Below are 20,017 nucleotides of genomic sequence, written 5' to 3'. Positions count from 1 at the left end.
TTGACACCAACTTGTTAGAAGCAAACTTCGGTGATTTGAAAACATTTAAAAAAATTGTTAATGTAGTTTCCAATACTAATCAAATAGTACTCTTTCTTCCTGCTCAGAACCTAAAGTTATGAAAAAGAACTCTCCTCCCACCATCTGCTTTTTCTCAGAACCAATCTGAGGGAATGTGGCTTGTGGGCAATTGGTAAATTAGCCTGAGTAACAATACTTTCTGTGCTTAAATGAATCCATCTTTCCCGTGATACTACCACAAGTAACTGTTACTTCTCAGTCTTTCTCCACATGTTCAGTTGTGCAGCCCTTTTAATTGGATTAGCCCTTAAACAAGAATAAACTCATTCATGAGAAATTACTTCTGCTTCTGATTTGCTTTTATGCTGGTATTATTAGCAAGAGTCAACAAGGACAAAAAAAAATGGATTCCACTTATATTAAGAATGAAGGTAGATTAAGTGGACACCAATCAACATGAATTATAAACATGTAATCAGATCCCAATGGATACCAGTTTGAGCTGTGCTGATCACATTTTAACACATGTCTAGTGCAATGCCGTTTGGTTTTACACAGATTCTTAACTGGTTGATCCACTCTAGTTATTAAAAGCTTGATTTAAGCAGCTAAATACAAACCCAAGAATGTAATGTTAGTGACAAGAATTTGGAATCAAACAATACCTTCATCATAGCAATCAAATGTTTAACAGGACATTCTTCGGATCAAAAGTCAGATTTTAAATGACAAAAATCCATATTGCTTCATCTTTTTAAACTATGAGAAGGACATGATAGGCTCTACTCATAAATTTTTCACCTATTTAAATTAATGAAGAGAAAAACAACTAGCCAAAATCTAAACCAAATAGTAGAATTACGGTGAGTCAACAGATGGTTTGAAACCAAATAGTGTTAATTATAGAGCAATACATATTGAGAGCTAACCTTCTGATTGATTCATGACACTAGCTGAAGATTCTGAATACATGTTTGTTTTCAAAAGTCCATGCATGTATGAATGTTATTGAAAGCTTTTTTGATAAATGAGGATCCACCAACTTTTATATTCATGGAAAAGTGATGAAGTCTTAATTTTTTCTCATGAAATTATATATTACTTATAAAAACAAGTGAAAAGCAATTATTTATATAAAATATCCTAAGAAAGCATATTCAACTCTTACAAAGATACCTCCAAATTAACATGTGCTTATGCAAATGTGTTTATGAGTTATCCGATGACTACACTTGGCACAGTGTCACATACACTGGGGCTCACAGTGACAGGTCAGGGTTAGCATGTTTGCATATGTAGATAAAGGAGGCTTAGTCCCGAGAGTCCATTCATGGGGTAAACCATCACTGTGTTAGACTGGACCTCGTAGTATATTTAAGTGTTGCCTGTATACAGTCTATTTTAAACAGGGTTACAAATAGTGGTGAAAAGAAGAGAAGCGAAAAGCAAAGGAGAAAAGGAAAGATATAAACATCTGAATGCAGAGTTCCAAAGAATAGCAAGAAGAGATACGAAAGCCTTCTTCAGTGATCAATGCAAAGAAATAGAGGAAAACAATAGAATGGGAAAGACTAGGGATCTCTTCAAGAAAATCAGAGATACCAAAGGAACATTTCATGCAAAGATGTGCTCGATAAAGGACAGAAATGGTATGGACCTAACAGAAGCAGAAGATATTAAGAAGAGATGGCAAGATTACACAGAAGAACTGTACAAAAAAGGTCTTCACGACCCAGATAATCACAATGGTGTGATCACTGACTTAGAGCCAGACATCCTGGAATGTGAAGTCAAGTGGGCCTTAGAAAGCATCACTACGAACAAAGCTAGTGGAGGTGATGGAATTCCAGTTGAGCTATTCCAAATCCTGAAAGATGATGCTGTGAAAGTGCCGCACTCAATATGCCAGCAAATTTGGAAAACTCAGCAGTGGCCACAGGACTGGAAAAGGTCAGTTTTCATTCCAATCCCAAAGAAAGGCAATGCCAAAGAATGCTCAAACTACCGCACAGTTGCACCCATCTCACACGCTAGTAAAGTAATGCCCAAAATTCTCCAAGCCAGGCTTCAGCAATATGTGAACCATGAATTTCCTGATGTTCAAGCTGGTTTTAGAAAAGGAAGAGGAACCAGAGATCAAATTGCCAACATCCGCTGGATCATGGAAAAAGCAAGAGAGTTCCAGAAAAACATCTACTTCTGCTTTATTGACTATGCCAAAGCCTTTGACTGTGTGGATCACAATAAACTCTGGAAAATTCTGAAAGAGATGGGAATACCAGACCACCTGATCTGCCTCTTGAGAAATCTGTATGCAGGTCAGGAAGCAACAGTTAGAACTGGACATGAAACAACAGACTGGTTTCAAATAGGAAAAGGAGTTCATCAAGGCTGTATATTGTCAACCTGTTTATTTAACTTATATGCAGAGTACATCATGAGAAACGCTGGACTGGAAGAAACACAAACTGGAATCAAGATTGCTTGGAGAAATATCAATAACCTCAGATATGCAGATGACACCACCCTTATGGCAGAAAGTGAAGAGGAACTAAAAAGCCTCTTGATGAAAGTGAAAGTGGAGAGTGAAAAAGTTGGCTTAAAGCTCAACATTCTGAAAACGAAGATAATGGCATCCAGTCCCACCACTTCATGGGAAATAGATGGGGAAACAGTGGAAACAGGGTCAGACTTTATTTTTCTGGGCTCCAAAATCACTATAGATGGTGACTGCAGCCATGAAATTAAAAGACACTTACTCCTTGGAAGGAAAGTTATGACCAACCTAGATAGCATATTCAAAAGCAGAGACATTACTTTGCCAACAAAGGTTCATCTAGTCAAGGCTATGGTTTTTCCTGTGGTCATGTATGGATGTGAGAGTTGGACTGTGAAGAAGGCTGAGCGCTGAAGAACTGATGCTTTTGAGCTGTGGTGTTGGAGAAGACTCTTGAGAGTCCCTTGGACTGCAAGGAGATCCAACCTGTCCATTCTAAAGGAGATCAGCCCTGGGATTTCTTTGGAAGGAATGATGCTAAAGCTGAAACTCCAGTACTTTGGCCACCTCATGCGAAGAGTTGACTCATTGGGAAAGTCTCTGATGCTGGGAGGGATTGGGGGCAGGAGGAGAAGGGGACGACAGAGGATGAGATGGCTGGATGGCATCACTGACTCGATGGACATGAGTCTGAGTGAACTCCGGGAGTTTGTGATGGACAGGGAGGCCTGGAGTGCTGCGATTCATGGGGTCGGAAAGAGTTGGACACGACTGAGGGACTGATCTGATCTGATCTGATTGGAAATTAATAGAGGAAAAAATAGAATGGGAAAGACTAGAGATCACTTCAAGAAGATTAGAGATACCAAGAAAATATTTCATGCAAAGAGGAGCACGATAAAGGACAGAAGTGGTACGGACCTCACAGAAGCAGAAGATATTGAGAAGAGGTGGCAAGAATACACAGAAGAGCTGTACAAAAAAGATCTTCATGACCCAGATAAGCACAATGGTGTGATCACTCACCTAGAGCCAGACATCCTGGAAGGCGAAGTCAAGTGGGCCTTAGGAAGCATCACTGCGAACAAAGCTAGTGGAGGTGATGGAATTCCAGTTGAGCTATTTCAAATCCCGAAAGATGATGCTGTGAAAGTGCTGCACTCAGTATGCCAGCAAATTTGGAAAACTCAGCAGTGGCCATGGGACTGGAAAATGTCAGTTTTCATTCCAATCACAAAGAAAGGCAATGCCTAAGAATGCTCAAACTACCGCACAGTTGCACTCATCTCATACATGACTTAACTAATGCTCAAAATTCTCCAAGCCAGGCTTCAGCAATACATGAGCCATGAATTTCCAGATGTTCAGTTGGTTTTAGAAAAGGCAGAGGAACCAGAGATCAAATTGCCAACATCTGTTTGAAAAACATTGAAAAAACAAGAGAGTTTCAGAAAAAAACATCTAATTCTGCTTTAATGACTATACCAAAGCCTTTGACTGTGTGGATCACAATAAACTGGAAAATTCTGAAAGAGATGGGAATACCAGACCACTTGACCTGCCTTTTGAGAAATCTATATGTAGGTCAGAAATCAACAGTTAGAACAACAGTCTGGTCCAAGTCGAGAAAGGAGACTGTCAAGGCTGTATCTTGTCACCCTGTTTATTTAACTTATATGCAGAGTACATCATGAGAAACACTGGGTTGGATGAAGCACAAGCTGGAAACAAGATTGCTGGGAGGAATATCAATACCCTCAGATATGCAAATGATACCACCCTTATGGCAGAAAGTGATGAAGAACTAAAGAGCCTCTTGATGAAAGTGAAAGAGGAGAGTGAGAAGGTTGGCTTAAAGCTCAACATTCAGAAAACTAAGGTCGTGTCATCTGGTCCCATCACTTCATAGCAAAAAGATGGAGAAACAATGGAAACAAGGATAGACTTTATTTTTGGAGCTCCAGAATCACTGCAGATGGTGACTGCAGCCATGAAATTAAAAGACACTTACCCTTTGGAAGGAAAGTTATTACCAACTTAGATAGCATATTAAAAATCAGAGTCTACTTTTCCAGCAAAGGTCCATCTAGGAAAATCCCATGGACGGAGGAGCCTGGTGGGCTGCAGTCCATGGGGTCGCACAGAGTCGGACACGACTGAGTGACTTCACTTCACTTTTCACTTCCATGCACTGGAGAAGGAAATGGCAACCCACTCCAGTATTCTTGCCTGGAGAATCTCAGGGATGGGGGAGCCTGGTGGGCTGCCATCTATGGGGTCACACAGAGTCGGACACGACTGGAGCGACTTAGCAGTAGCAGCATGTATGGATGTGAGAGTTGGACTATAAAGAAAGCTGAGCGCTGAAGAATTGTTGCTTTTTAACTGTGGTGTTGGAGAAGACTCTTGAGAGTCCCTTGGACAGAAAGGAGATCCAACCAGTCCATCCTAAAGGAAATCAATCCTGAGTATTCATTGGAAGACCTAATGAAGCTGAAACTCCAATTCTTTGGCCACCTAATGTGAAAAACTGACTCATTTGAAAAGACCCTGATGCTGGGAAAGATTGAAGGTGGGAGGAGAAGGGGACGACAGAGGATAAAATGGTTGGATGGCATCACCAACTCAGTGGACATGAGTTTGAGTAAACTCCAGGAGTTGGTGATGAACACGGAGGCCTGACCTGCTGCAGGCCATGGGTTGGAAAGTGTCGGCCACGACTGAGTGACTGAACTGAACTGAGTAGAATTTACTGATAAAAACATGGGCTATGGAGTCAACTTGTTGAATTCCCATTCTGGCTTTAACAATTTTGATCCATGCACTCTGGACAATGTTTCTTAATATTTCTGGGCTTCATCATTTTTTTTTTTTTGTCAAAATGGATTCCTTATATGAGTAGGTTTATTTTGAGGATTATGCAACAGAAAGTATGCACCATGGAACATATTGTTCTCCATACATGTCTGTGTGTGTTTGTGCTCAGTCATTTCTGACACTTTGTACATCCATGGACTAGGTAGTCATCAATAAATGGCAGCTATTAGTCATTAAGTAAAGAATCATAGAGAATGGCATTCAATATATTCCTTATCATCCACCTAAATGACTCAATGAATTATATAAGTAATAGTACCTAAAATAGTAAATATCCACACTTTTCTGGTCTTGGTATTTCCTTTTTCTTTCTTGTCATTTATGAATCATAAGTCTAGTTTTGGCACATGATTGCCCAAATAAGAAAGTAGGGTTTTGATGGTTATAAATAAATGTATAATACAGAAGTCTACATACCTTTGAAGGAAGAGCCATTTTAGAAAGAGCATCAATGTCATGGCTCTTCTGCTGAATAATGCAGGCAGGATTTATATATTTGTAGACTGATGCCATTTCCTTAAGAGATTATACATATAGGTGAGTATTAAGTAATCGCTTTGTTAGATAGTATTTTGCACTAAATGAGTTCTCTGGAGAAATAACAATTGGGTACAATGCAGATTTGCCACGGGGCCCAACTGGTTTCTAGTGCTTTTCTTTTTTAGATTCAGTGTCAATATTTTCCTTCATACATTGGGATGTCTACATCATAATATTGATGTCTGCCATCGATACTCATGCCATATTCTGTAATATTTGTTTAATCCAATTTAACACAATTTCTTCCACACAATTATCATAACTTTGTGCCACAACCTATTACCATCCCACTTTGGGTTATGGGTTGAAAAGTTAATTTAATATCCATATATCAAAATCTTGACTCCCAGTACTTCTGAATACGACTGAATTTGTAGATATAGTTTTTAAAGAGGAAATTAAATTGTAATCGGTTCAAATAGTGCATCCTAACCCAAGATGACTGGTATCTTTTTTAAGAAAGGAGATTAGAACACAAGAATACATACAGGAAAGACTGTGAGAGACACAGGAGGTGATGGCTGTCTATAAGCCAGACGGAAGCTTCAGAATGAAACCAACCGTACTAACATTTTGATCTTGAATTACTATCCTCCAAACAGGAAAGAAATCAGCCTCTTTTGTTTAAGCCACCCCAGTCGGTGGTACTTAGTTATAGCAGCCCTCGCAAACTAATACATTCTGCCTTCAGTAGACAAAGAGACTGCTTTCATATTCAAAGGAAGTTTTGCTTCTTTGAAGAGTAGTATCATTTTTAATATATTTCAAATGTTTATAGTACACATTCAAAATGTGCACAAAACATAAGTTTACAATTTATTGAATTTTTTCGAAGTAAAAATGCCTTTATGACCAAACTTCTAAACCAAGTAGAAGACCAACACTACATCAGACAAACTTCTCATCTTCTTTCTGAGTCAGTATTCCTCAAGTTAGATGAATCTTTATTTTTAGCACTCTACATAGTTTCTGTCTTTTTCTGAATTTTACACAAGTGAAATCAAAGAGAACACATTCTTTCATGTATAGTCTTCTGGTGAAAACTGTTGATATCTGAACATTATGTTAATGATTGCTTAGCTTGTTTGGGCTGCAATAGTAATTATAACATAAGCATTTATTTATCACTGTTCTGAAAGCTGGAAGCCTAAGATTGGATTGGGTTCTGATGAAAGCATTCTTCCTGGTTTGTAGATGGCTGTCTTTTTGCTGTGCCCACACATCACATGGGGCAAGGGAGTGCCCTGGGCTCTTTTATGAGGGCACTAATCCAGTTCATGGGCTTCCCTGGTAGCTCAGAAAGTAATGAATATTCCTGCAATGCAGGAGTCCTGAGTTTGATCCTTGTGTAGGGAATGTTCCCTGGATCAGGAAATGGCAACCCACTCCAGTATTCTTGCCTGGAGAACCACATGGACAGAGGAGCCTGGGGGGTTACAGTCCATGGGGTCACAGAGTCAGACACAACTAAGCATGAACAGGCACTAATTCAGTTCATGAGGGCAAAGCAAAGCCTTCATGACCTAATGACTTCCCTAAAGCCCCCGCATTATAAATAGCTATGGTTCTTTTATTACTGTACATGTAGAGATCAAGTTGACAACTTTCACTGAATCATGGAGAAAGCAAAGGTGTTCCAAAAAAACATCTACTTCTGGATTGTACTCCAACTATACCAAAAAATCTGGAACAAACAACCTCATTAAAAATGTATAAATCTGAATACCTGGCCAAAGAAAATATAAAGATAGTAAATCAGCATATCAAAAATACTCAAAATCATATATCATAAGGAAATTACAAACTAAAACAACAGTAAGGTAGCACTGCACACCTATTAGATCCAGTAAACTCAAAAAAAGGGGGGTGGGGGGGCGGGGCTTCTCTGGTGGCTCAGTGGTAAAGGATCTGCCTGATGATGCAAAACACTCAAGTTCGATCCCTTACCCAGGAAGATCCCACATGCCACAGAGAAACTTAGCTGGATTTTTCCTCAGCTAAAAAAGGCTCACCTGTGACCTGAACACTACATGTCTAGTACTTAGTAAACAGCTTTGAAAAAGTGTCCAGACAAAAAGTATCACACAATTAGACACAGGAGCTCTACTTCTAATAGCTAAAAACTTTCAAATATCAGGATGTCTTCAGTAGATGACTGTGTAAGCAAATTGGGATACATCCAAAGTGGAGGGGAGCAAATGCTACCCCAAAATATACCCCTTCAGCATGAGAATTCGTTGGACTTAATTAACATTTTTTTTTAAGAGGACACATGATCATCTCTGAAACCCAAGTTCAAGATGGCTCTTCTGAGTTACATTTACAAGAGAAATCTCATTTCAAAGGAGTTCTCTGTATATATCATACAGAAGGATGATAGTCTTGTGAAACTCTTTTTTTATCAATAGGGAAAGCTAAGACGTAAATCTGTACAACAACCATACCCTTCCTTTCCTTTAGTTTTATTTTTTAATATTTATTTGTTTTTTTATTTGGCTGCGCCAGGTCGACCTTCGTTGAGGCAAGCCAGATATTTAGCTGTGGCATGCAAACTCTTAGTTGTGGCATGGGAGATCTTGTTCTCTGATCAGGGATGGGACCTGGGCCTCCTTCTTAAGGAGTGTCCAGTCCTAGCCACTGGACCACCAGGAAGCCCCTGTTTTGTTTTTAGATGAAGATGGTATCTAAGGTGATATCTTGGGCCATTTCAGTCACTGACTCAGTTTCCCGAGTTTCTCCAAAGCACGCACAAGGTGCACATTATTAAACTGGTTTGCAAAACAAGGAAAGGTAGTTCATACTACAACACTGTATGCTTACAAATATGTAAATGGTAAATGGCATGTTATTTATTTTTAATTACTATGGGGAAAAAGAATGTAGTATTGGTACATGTTACAAAATGAATAAACATTAAAAACATCTTTAGTGAAAAAATCCACATAGAAAAGTCCACCCAGATCCCATATTCACCATGTCTACTTTACATCCATCAAGTTTGTCCAAATGTCTGAAAATCTCAGTAACAGTCTTAAAAAAATTGGATGAGGATAGGAAAAAAAGATACATTCATACAATCTGACAATTGCTGAAAGTGGAAGTGGGGCTGTGGATTACATTATAATGTAGAAACTATATGATTTCCTGATTTTGGAGATTATGTGCTGGTTCCACAGGAGAATGCGCCCATTTTGGATAAAACGCATGGAGTGTTTTAGGTGATGTGGCAAATGTGAGGTGTTTTGTTTTGTTTACCAATATTAAGAGTTTCCTGCACATTTTAAGTTACTGAAAAGTAAATTTTTTTCAAAACAACCATGTCAATACCACAAAAGAAAACCAGATCAGACAGGCTTGAAACTTTCTTATAGAGGCCAAGACTTACCCAGACGAAGTTCAAGGGAAGTTGTGATGCTCATTGCCCTTGAAGGAGTCCACATGGAATTTATAAATAAAATTTCCCACATAAAGTTGTTAGAATACATTCAGTAAAGTTGAATAATTTGGGATCAATTTACAATCATACAAAATACTACAATTTACAATCTGAATCAATATATGAAAATCAGTTGTGTTTCTATACACTAATAAGAATCAGAAACAAAAATTAAGAAAAAACTTAACCAAGGACATAAAAGACCAGTAGTCAGAAAACTAGAAAGCACTGATTAAGACACCAAAGAAAATGCAAATAAACACAAAAATATTCCATGCTCATGCACTGGAAGAATGAGTTATTAAAATGTTCATTCCAACAAAAGCCATCAGCAAATGCACTGCAATCAAAATATAATATCCAATGCCATTTTTCATAGCAATATTCATAGAATGTTCCTAATAATATTCTGCAACAACTAAGGACCCTGAACAGCCAAAAAGACTCTGAGAAAGAAGAATGAACCTGGAGGCATCTTCCTCTCTGACTTCAGACCACATCCCGGAGCTGCAGTAACCACAACAGCGAGGAACTGGCGCAAACACAGGCACAGGGACTCGAGGAAAGAATAGAGAGCCCAGGAATAAAGCCACATGTATGTGGACAGTTCATGAAAATCAAGCCAGGAACATGCAAAGAGGAAAGGACAGTCCTTTCAAGAAACAGTGACAGAAAACTGGCCACCTACACCAAAGAGCATCACTGGCCATCCTCTAGATCATCTAACAGAAATCTAACTAAAAACCCGCCATTTGCGCATGGAGCTCTTCCCCGCCCCGCCCCAGTCCTCTGAGAGGGACCTCCGGTCAGCGCTCAGCTGGACACAGGAAACGTCTACTTCGTCCTCATTTTCCCCTCTTGCAGCGCCTCCTTGCTGGTGGGCACTGAGGCAACCCCGCTCCTCTCAGCCTGGACGCAGCCCCGTTATCCAGAAGCCTCAGCCCTCACGGTCCTGAGGAGACAAATCTCCCCCCAGTTGGTCACTGAGCCGAGTCTGAAGGCAAACGTCCTGCGCCCACGGGTCAGAGGGGGGTTGGCGCCCCCTGCGGGCCACCAGAGAAGAGCGGGCAGCCCCGCGCTCACAGACCTCAGAGGGCTCACCCAGAAGCAGCTTTGCTGTGAGCGCTCAGACTGGAAACCCAAACTGAAATGGAGCCAAAAATCTCCATGACCCTGCTCAACACACGGCCAGGGAGCAATTGATTAAAAACCATATGGAATGAAAGGAACATAAACACAAACTTTGCAACGGACACCACATTTCAATTAAAACCTATAAACATTTTAGAAAACAACAAAAGATCTACATGACCTTGAGTCTGGTGATGAGTTCTAAAACACAACAAAAAAGCCAATATACAAAATGCTTTAAATAAATTAATTAAAACACTGACTTTTAAAAATGTATACATTCACTCTGTAAAGGACCTTACTCAAGAAAACCAAAGGACAAAGTGTTAGGGGAACCACCAACCAAAACGACCTGCCTGTCCTTGCCAGGCACCAGAGAAACCACTTGCAGGAGTCATCTTACAACAGGAGGTCCTGGGTAAGAACAAGAAACTAACAAGCTACCACCAACCAGAATTCAGGAAAGGTCAAAGGAGATAGGATACTTCAATCCACAGGTCTTACCAGCCTCCCAGGATCCTCCTTGCTAGAATCCACCTTGGATGAGTGATGCATATGCCACCAGGAAGGACCCCAATTCAGAATGACTGGCCAAAGACAAACCAGAAACTAATCCAATGCCCATAAAACCTAAGACTGTGAGCCACGTGGCAGAGCAGTTCTCTCAGCTTCCCTCACCCTCCTGTCCTCCACCCCGGCAGCCCTTCCCAATAAAGTCTCTTTGACAGCACATGTCGCCTCGGACAATTCATTTCCAAGTGTCAGACAAGAGCCTGCTCTCAGGCCGTGGAAGGGGTTCCCCCTTCCTACATCAAAATCACAAACCAGGAGAAAATATCTTCCAAATGTGTATCTGTGCAGAAGGAAATGGCACCTACTCCAGTATTCTTGTCTGGGAAATCCCATGGACAGAGGGGCCTGGCGGGCTACAGTCCAACAGCAGGGCATTTTTGAAGAGAGGAAACAGTCCCAGGAAAGTTGAAGAGCTCACCAAAGGCCCCAAAGCTTTTGATGGCACAGCCAGAACTGTGGCTGAGCACCCCCAGCTCCCAGGGCTCTTGATACTGGCCTCTCTCACCAAATACGGGTGTGGCAAACTAGAATCTAAAACACGGCTGAGGGCTTCCCTGGTGGCTGAGTATTAAAGAATCTTCACGCCAATGCAGAAGACATAGGTTGGATCCCCGTCCATGCTGCGGAGCAGCTAAGCCCACGCACCGCAACCACTGAGCCTGTGTTCTAGATCCCGGAAGCTGCAACTACTGAGCCCATGAGCCCCAGAGCCTGTGTCCCACAACAACAGGAGCCACCAGTGAGAAGACCACACACCACAACCAGCGTAGCCCCTGCTCGCCGTAACTAGACAGAAGCCAGCACAACGAAGACCCAGCATGGCCAAACATTAATAATTTTAAGAAACGCATATCTGATAAAGAATTTGTACTCAAGTTATACCAAGAACTCTAGAGCAAACAAACCTGTTAATAATTGGTAAAGACTGAAACATACACCTGGCCACAAAGGGTACACTGATAGTAAACAACCATAAGAAACACCTGGCCACAAAGGGTACTCTGATAGTAAGCAACCATAGGAAACCTACTCAGGATCCTGGTGAGATGCGTGCAGAGCCACCTTTGGAAGACAGTCTGACAGTTTTTTCCAAAGCTAAACAGACTCATCTAGGATGCAACACTACACCTCTTGTATTTAGACAACAGCTTTGAAAAACTGTGTTCAAACAAAAACTAGCATAAAATAATGCACAGTAGCTCTATTCTGGGTTAAAAATTGGTTAAAAAATAAAAGACATCAGAATGTTCTTCTGTAAATGAATTCATAAGCAAATTAGGGCACATATACATCAAGGGGAGTGGAATATGCCATCCCAAGTTGTGTCTTTTGGACATCAGGATCATTCTGGACTGACATTTAAAAAACAGCAGATTCAGGAGGATGTTTGAAAATGCCCTTTTAGGAATTAAATTTACATTTATTATGGAAATCTCCACTTGTAAGTCTGTCTCCACCTGTGTACCAGAAATGGAAGGATAACTAAGTCTTCAGAGAAGCTAGTCCATGGAGATGGCCTGGATGTAAATCTGCATAATATCCAGACCCCTGTTTACTGTGCTTTGCCTCCAAGCCTCCCAAATCGTTCCGTCCCCCGCCACAATATCTTTCTTTTGTTCTTAGCTAAATATAGCCCATAAGTCACAGGCTTGGGCCATTTCAGGTTTTCCTAGGTACCTTACAAGCATATAGGGGGTATGCATGGTAATAAGCTTCTGTTTTCCTCCAGTTCATCTGCCTTTTGTTGTTGGGGAAAGTCTCAATGAGGAAAAGAGAAATATAAAGGGAACATTATTTTTCCTACAATACACATGCAAAGGAATAGTATTTGGAAATATAACGGAATGAACCATCAAACCAAGCAAAAACCATGGATGAATCTTACGTGTATATTGCTAAGTGACAGAATCCAATCTACACACTAATGACCCCATTTATACGACATTCTGAAAAAGGCAAAACAGACTTAGAAAAAGATTATGAGGTAGGAGGTTCAATCTGATACATTACAGATGAAATGGTTGGATGGCATCACCGACTCGATGGACGTGAGTTTGAGTAAGCTCCAGGAGTTGGTGATGGACAGAGAAGCTTGGCGTGCTGCAGTCCATGGGGTCACAAAGAGTCAGACACAACTGAGCGACTGAACTGACATTTCAGATGAATATCTACCACTGTGCATTTGTATAAACCCATAGATCTTTAGACCTCAGTTAGTAAATCATAATCTATTCAAATTTAGTTATTTAGGATATGAGAGTGTCACAGAATGAAACACAGAGTGCAGCAGAGTCTAAATGACTCAGAAATGCATGGAAAAAACTCACTCTTTGTTGTTGGCAGGGCCGGCATAGGCTGACGAAAGCTGAAGCACCAGCAGGTCCTGAGGATCTTAGCGCAAGAAAGCCAGAACTGGGAAGATAAAGGACACAGCAGGCCCCCACCCCGTCCCAGTCCTCTTGCTTCTCAGCCCGCTCTCTGGGCCTGGAGGAGGGTCCTCTCCAACTGGTCCGGTGTGGACCCATGGAAAGCATCACTGCGTGGTGACAGCCGGGCACACAGGACCCCTGGGCCACATGCAGCCACCCAGGGCTTCCAGGAGCCCATGTGCAAGCGCCGGGACAGACATCTGACACACAGACTCACCACCTAAAGTGGAAACAAGTGGTTCCTGGGAATCTGGAACTTAGCTTTTTAAAGGCCCTTTCCTCGGCCCTCACCCTTCTGGGCCGCTGTGTCTCCTCCTGACTCCTCCTCCTGAGACGTGTGGCTCACAGGAGCCTCCCCAGGACCTGAGCTGCTCAGCAGCTCCCACTGTGGTCCAGCCTCTCAGAGGGGCTGCTCCACCGCCTGTTGTAAACGGGAACTCGCCGTGGAAAGGCCCCCTGCGCTTCGGTCAGGAGACAGCTGCGCAGGGACGGCCACGCCCACGCCGCCTTCTCCACCTGCCCACGCCGCTGGGGCCACTGGGTTCACAGACTGTTTTCCTAGTAAGGGCCTCGGAGATCCCCTCGGTCCTTCTGGAAGTGTTCTGTCCTGCAATGCGGCTCAAGCCTTTTCCCTTCACAACCGCAATGGCAGTGTCGGGAGTCATTTGTGCCGGGAGCCGGCATATTGCATATTGAGTGCGTATTGCATATTGAGTGAGGATCTGTAATAGCTCAACTGGAATTCTATCACTGCCGGGAGCCAGCGTGAGGCACTCCGCCCATGACAAAGGTCATGAGGAAGGAGGCTCGGCATACGCAAAGGCGTGATCGAGCCTCAGGAGTCCCCCTGGAAATTCTCGAGCATCTACCCCCAAACCAGAGTCTGCCTACTTTCTGCTTTGTGCTTTCACCTACACCTCTGACTTTACGGGGGGCTGTCTCCCACTACCTCTCTCTGAAAAAAGAGTTAGCTTACAGCTCCAGTTAATAATTCTTGGATGTGACAGTGTTTCAACCTACAAACTCCTTTGGAAATCCTCTAGCCTGCCTGAATGGGTTTTTCCGGCCACATGTGATTGTTCAGAGCCTCCCAACTGTGAGAGGCAGGAGATGTTCTAAACTGCCTAAACACAGATTCCTTTGAGTAGTTAAAAGATTGATTAGAAATTGTATTGGTGAAGGGTTTTTCACTTGTTGGGCCAATGTTTGCTGCTAAGTCTCCATACTCCTTACCTACTGTGTCCTTGGCAGTGTATTGATTGATATAATGGGTGTATAGAAATGTAAAATGCAGCTTTGTCTAATGCTTTTTGGAAGGCTGGTGCCTGACTTTGGAATAATCACCTTTAGAGAAAAATAAGTTTCTTAAAATGTTAACAGGCCTCCGGGCAAGAAGATGATGTCAATCACCTGAACTTTTGCATATGATAAGTTTGAAAGCCTGGCTTCGATTAGGACCAGGAACTGCTGTCCTTGCATGACTCCACCCCTTCCCCCATTATCCTCTATGCACAACTTTAGGTATAAAAACTACTTTGGAAAATAAAGTGCGGGCCTTGTTCACCGAAACTTGGTCTCCCCATGTCATTCTTCCCTTTAACTTCCAGCTGAGCGTCCATCTGGAGCGCGGATGTCCTCTGCGACCATTTATTTGCCTGGGCTTCTAAGACCCACTCGAGAAGGTGTCTAAGGTGGGGCACCTTCCGCTATTCGAGAGGGCGCCTGCGGCCTCCGTGGTCAGAGCTAACCTGGTGTCACGGGTTATATTGATTTTCCGTGTAAACCAAGCCACTCAGCTTCTTTTCTCCACTGAATTTTCCTACTGAGCTATCCTTATTTCAGCCGCTTTTCTCCACTGAATTTCCTCACTGAGCTATCCTTATTCTATTACTCTTTGTATCCTTAATTAAAGTGTAATTAAGCAGTTGTTCCCTGACCCTCGCCTACGCCGTCTCTCCTTCGAATACCCTGGATCAGCCGGGGCTGGTCCCCGGCACATTTGGATCGTTTTTCCGTTTAGTTGCTCTGATTAACTCCAAGGACCACATGCCTACACGTGTCTCTAACTGGAGCATGCACGGCCCCAGTTCCAGGCACAGGGGACGCAAAACAGAGTGTCTGTGATACAGCTTCCTGGGGCATCGTGTTTATTCCCGGTGCTTTAGAAGGACACCCATTCAGCCTGAACTAACCCCACAATGTCCCAAAGCCGAAACACCAATGGGTCCTAAGGAGACCCACCGCCTGTCAGCCTGAAATGAACCCCACAGTGTCCCAAGGCCAAAGCCTGAGCAGGTCTTGAGGAGACCAGACTCCCTGTCTTCCTGAACTGAGTCCCACAACGTCCCAAAGCTGAAGCCCCAGCGGGTCCTGAGGAGACCAGACTCCCGTCAGCAGCCACAGGCAGCCAGGTGCTCAGGCAGAGCAGGAATTCCGCCTGGGGTGGGGGTGGGTCGGGGAGGCGGGCTCCTCGCTCCGGGCCAGCCAAGGGAACTGCAGATCAAGCCTCCCTCCCTCGCGCAGGCACAGCTAAGGGGAGACTCCGCCCCTCAGGGCAGTTCTGCTAGGTCCATTAAACTATGCAAATTCAAACTGAAATATTGCCAATATCCAAAACTTCTCCAAAATAGTTAAGGAATAATTAACTTGAAACTGTATAGAATGAAATGTAGACACCAAATTCACTCAAATTTATTAACAGACATTTAAATTTTGAAACTATCAAAATTGTGGACATAAACATAGAAAATCTACATGACCCTGGGTTTGGCCTGTATATCATGAGCTTCGAGTTTTAACACACAAGCTGTCAGTCCACAAAAGAAAAATATTGTGGACTTTATAGAAATAAAGATGTCTATTCTGAAAGACCTCATTCAAGAAATCAAAATACAAGCTACAAACTGGGAGAAAATATTTGCAAAATTCATATTTGATACAGGATTTGGACACAAAATAGACAAAGACCTCTTGAACAACCGTATAAACAATAAGTAAAGATCTGAACAGACACCCAGCCAAAAAAAAGTTATACAGATAGTACAAAACAGAAACACACTCAACATCATACACCATTAGGGAATTACAAATTAAAGTCACAAGCTATCACACTACACATATTAGGCTGCTAAACTCTAAATATATGACAATACCAATTGCTGGAGGCTGAGGAAGAGCAGGAACGCTCCCTCACTGCTGGTGGGATGCATGCACAGCCACCTTGTAACACAGTTGGACAGTTTTCTCTAAAGCTAAACACACCTCACCTTGGGATCCAACGATCATACTTCCAGTATTTAGGAAACTGCTTTGAAAAATCCATGCCCAAATGCAAACGAAGATGAACTTAGGCACAGCAGCACTATCCATAATAGTTAAAAGCTTGAAGTAATCAGGGTATCCTTCAATAGACGAATCCATAATCAAATTGGGTATATCCATGTCAAAGCAAGTAGAACATGCCACCCCAAAATATGCCTCTCTGCTGTGAGGATTGCTTAAGTCCACTTCCATGAATAAAAAAAAAGAGGACTCTCAGCAAACTAAGTAGCAATTGCCGTTTTGTGGTGGACATTTACAACAGAGAAATCTCTGCATTTAAAGGTTGTCCCTGTTTGCACCAGAAATAAAAGGATAATTAAAACTCAAGTAACTTATCAATGGAGAGGTCCCAACTTAAAGCTATAAACAATCATACCCTTCTTTACTGTATTTTGTGTAATTACCTACCATAACGGGCTTCTCCCATTCTTCAGAGTCTTGTTTTTAGCTGAAGATGGCATTTAAGGTGATGACTTTGGACATTTCAGGGAGTGTCTCAGGTTTCTTTGGTAGCTCCCCTGTATACAGAAGCTATTTGTTGTTTTAGTCACTAAGTCGTGTTCACCTCTTTGCGACCCCACGGACTGTAGCCTGCCAGGCTCCTCTGTCCATGGGATTCCCCAGGCAAGAATACTGGAGTGGGTTGCCATTTCCTTCTCCAGGGGATCTTCCCAACATGCCAGGCCTCCCTGTCCATCACCAACTCCTGGAGTTTACTCAAACTCATGTCCATTGAGTCGGTGATGCCATCCAGCTATCTCATCCTCTGTCGTCCTCTTCTCCTCCCACCTTCAATCGCTCCCAGCATCAGGGTCTTTTCCAGTGAGTGAGCTCTTGGCATCAGGGGGCCAAAAGTATTGGAGTTTCAGCTTCAGCATCAGTCCTTCCAATGAATATTCAGGGCTGATTTCCTTTAGGATGGACTGGTTTGTTCTTGTTGGAACTGATGGGCACCTAATATTTGAAAGGCCTTTGGTGCTGTAAATGACACCTTCCCTCAAGCAATGTCCCTGGGTTAATTACCAAAAAATAATTCAAAACAGGGATGACTTTTAAGAAGCCAGTTTCAAGACGTAAATTGTATTCACAACAACTAAAGTATTAGAACACATGCAAAAACACTCCACTAACTGCTGCTGCTGCTGCTAAGTCGCTTCAGTCGTGTCCGACGCTGTGCGACCCCATAGACTGCAGCCCACCAGGCTCCCCCGTCCCTGGGATTCTCCAGGCAAGAACACTGGAGTGGGTTGCCATTTCCTTCTCCAATGCATGAAAGTGAAAAGTGAAAGTGAAGTCACTCAGTCATGTCCGACTCTGTGCGACCCCATGGACTGCAGCCTACCAGCCTCCTGCATCCATGGGATTTTCCAGGCAAGAGTACTGGAGTGGGGTGCCATTGCCTTCTCCGCCACTAACTACTAAATCAATGCAAATCAAAACTACAATGAGGAATCACCTCCCACTTGTCACAATGACCATCATTAAAAAGATCTCCAAATTCCTGAAAAGCATCTGAGTGTTAGTGTGTCTTAGTCTCCCCAAGTTTCTCCCAATTTAGTAAATGGTAACAGCTTCCACCTACTGATGAGGCCCTAGACCCCTAAAGAGCACCTCCTCCCCAGGCGCAGCCCCCGTGAAGTGTGTCCCGAGTGCAGGGGCAGTTTCCTGAGTCTAGCTAGGATCGCGGATTCCTTTTCCTTCGAACAAGCTGTGTGGCCAGCGGCACTCGAGTTGGCTCCACCCGTGAGTCAGGACTCGGCATTCTCGCGTCCTGGGGGACCCCAGGTGGGGTGGGGAAAGGGCACAGCAGCTGGGGCTGAAGGTCCGTGCCAGCCTCTGCAGGGAGATCCTGCCAGTGTGGACACGGCCCTGAGCCCCCTCACCACAGGGAGGAGAGCATGAGTGGACGCCCTCAACATGATTCCTCCTGCAGGCCCCCCAGGCCCCCCTGGAGGGTGGCATCAGATATCACCCCCCAGACAGGAGCAGCTGGACGGGCAGGGGCCTCACCTTTGTGCTCTGCTGGCCGCTGTAAATTCTGTTCCTTGTCACCCTGCTTCAACACTGGCTATGCCAAACTTTATACGTTGGGCCAAGTCATTCAGTCTTGTCTGATTCTTTAAGACCCTCTGGACTGTAGCCCACCAGGCTCCTCTGTCCATGGGATTTTCCAGGCAAGAATACTGCAGTGGGTTGCCATGCCGTCCTCCGGGGGATCTCCCCCACCCAGGAATCGAGGCTGCATCTCTCATGTCTCCTGCACTGGCAGGCAAGTTCTTTACCCCTAGTGCCACCTGGGAAGCCCCATTCCAAACTTTAGGACCATAAATAAATGGGACTGTTTTCTAATACATGCGTGTGCTTCTTTCACTGGTTCTGTTGCATTGGGGTCATAACCGGTATGCCTCCCCAGGGACCTCAACCCCTGTGACTTTGGGGGATGGGGCCCTGGGCAGCAGAAGCCCTCTGGGGTCTGCCTGGTCCACATCTTTGTCTCCTGCCCTGCAGGGGTGGGGGGAAAGGGCGTCTGAGGAGGCCCCCCACCACCTTCCACACACACATTGCCTGCCTGACAATACTGGGGTCCCCCCGGAGCATGACGCCTCCCCACAACCCCCCTAAGGGAGGCACTGCTGAGGCTTCGAGGAAACAGCAGGCAGAACTGTCCCTGAGGGGGGTCCGACCTGGGTGGAGGGGTGGAGGGTCCACCACACGTGGGTCCCCAGGCACGGCAGCCCCAGCCCTACACTCACTCTCACCCTCACATTCCACCCCACCCCCACGCCCCTGCACCCCCGCCAGGCGCCACCCCCACGCCCCTGCACCCCAGCCAGGCCCCACCTCCTGGTGTCCAGTGGCCCCTGACCTTCCCCTCCCAGGGTCCTTTCCACCTTTCCCCTCCTCTTGTCTCTTGATTTGTCTTGGTGTGTCTCTGTCTCTCTGTTTTTCTGTCTCTCTCTCTGTCCACTGTGACCCCTCCCTAGATCAGTGATCATATGGACAGTCTATCAGCTCCTAAATGATGCTGAAGTCGGGGTGGAGGTAGCATGCACCTTCAAGTCACTGGATGATGATCTAACGCCCGTCAGAGGTGGGAGCTGTAGGAAGGAAGAATGTTTTCCCTGCCCATCTTGGGCTGTCTTCTGGGGCTCTGTAACAAAGAACAGATTCACAAGAGAAAAGCACATAGAT

The 20,017-nt window shown here is 43.8% G+C and overlaps 1 long non-coding RNA gene across 1 annotated transcript; it reads right to left on the bottom strand.

Moving 5' to 3' along the window:
• Positions 1 to 16,171: 16,171 nt before the first annotated feature.
• Positions 16,172 to 19,587, bottom strand: LOC129632973 (uncharacterized). The gene is made up of 2 exons (XR_008704779.1): positions 17,234 to 19,587; positions 16,172 to 16,905 (listed from the first exon to the last, which is right to left on the bottom strand). It is a non-coding gene; the product is annotated as an uncharacterized LOC129632973 (long non-coding RNA).
• Positions 19,588 to 20,017: the final 430 nt, after the last annotated feature.

Source organism: Bubalus kerabau, chromosome 18 (genome assembly GCF_029407905.1).
Source record: "Bubalus kerabau isolate K-KA32 ecotype Philippines breed swamp buffalo chromosome 18, PCC_UOA_SB_1v2, whole genome shotgun sequence".
NCBI classification, from domain to species: domain Eukaryota; kingdom Metazoa; phylum Chordata; class Mammalia; order Artiodactyla; family Bovidae; genus Bubalus; species Bubalus kerabau.
Note: the sequence above shows the minus strand (reverse complement) of the source record. Positions and strands in the feature narration are given on the sequence as shown.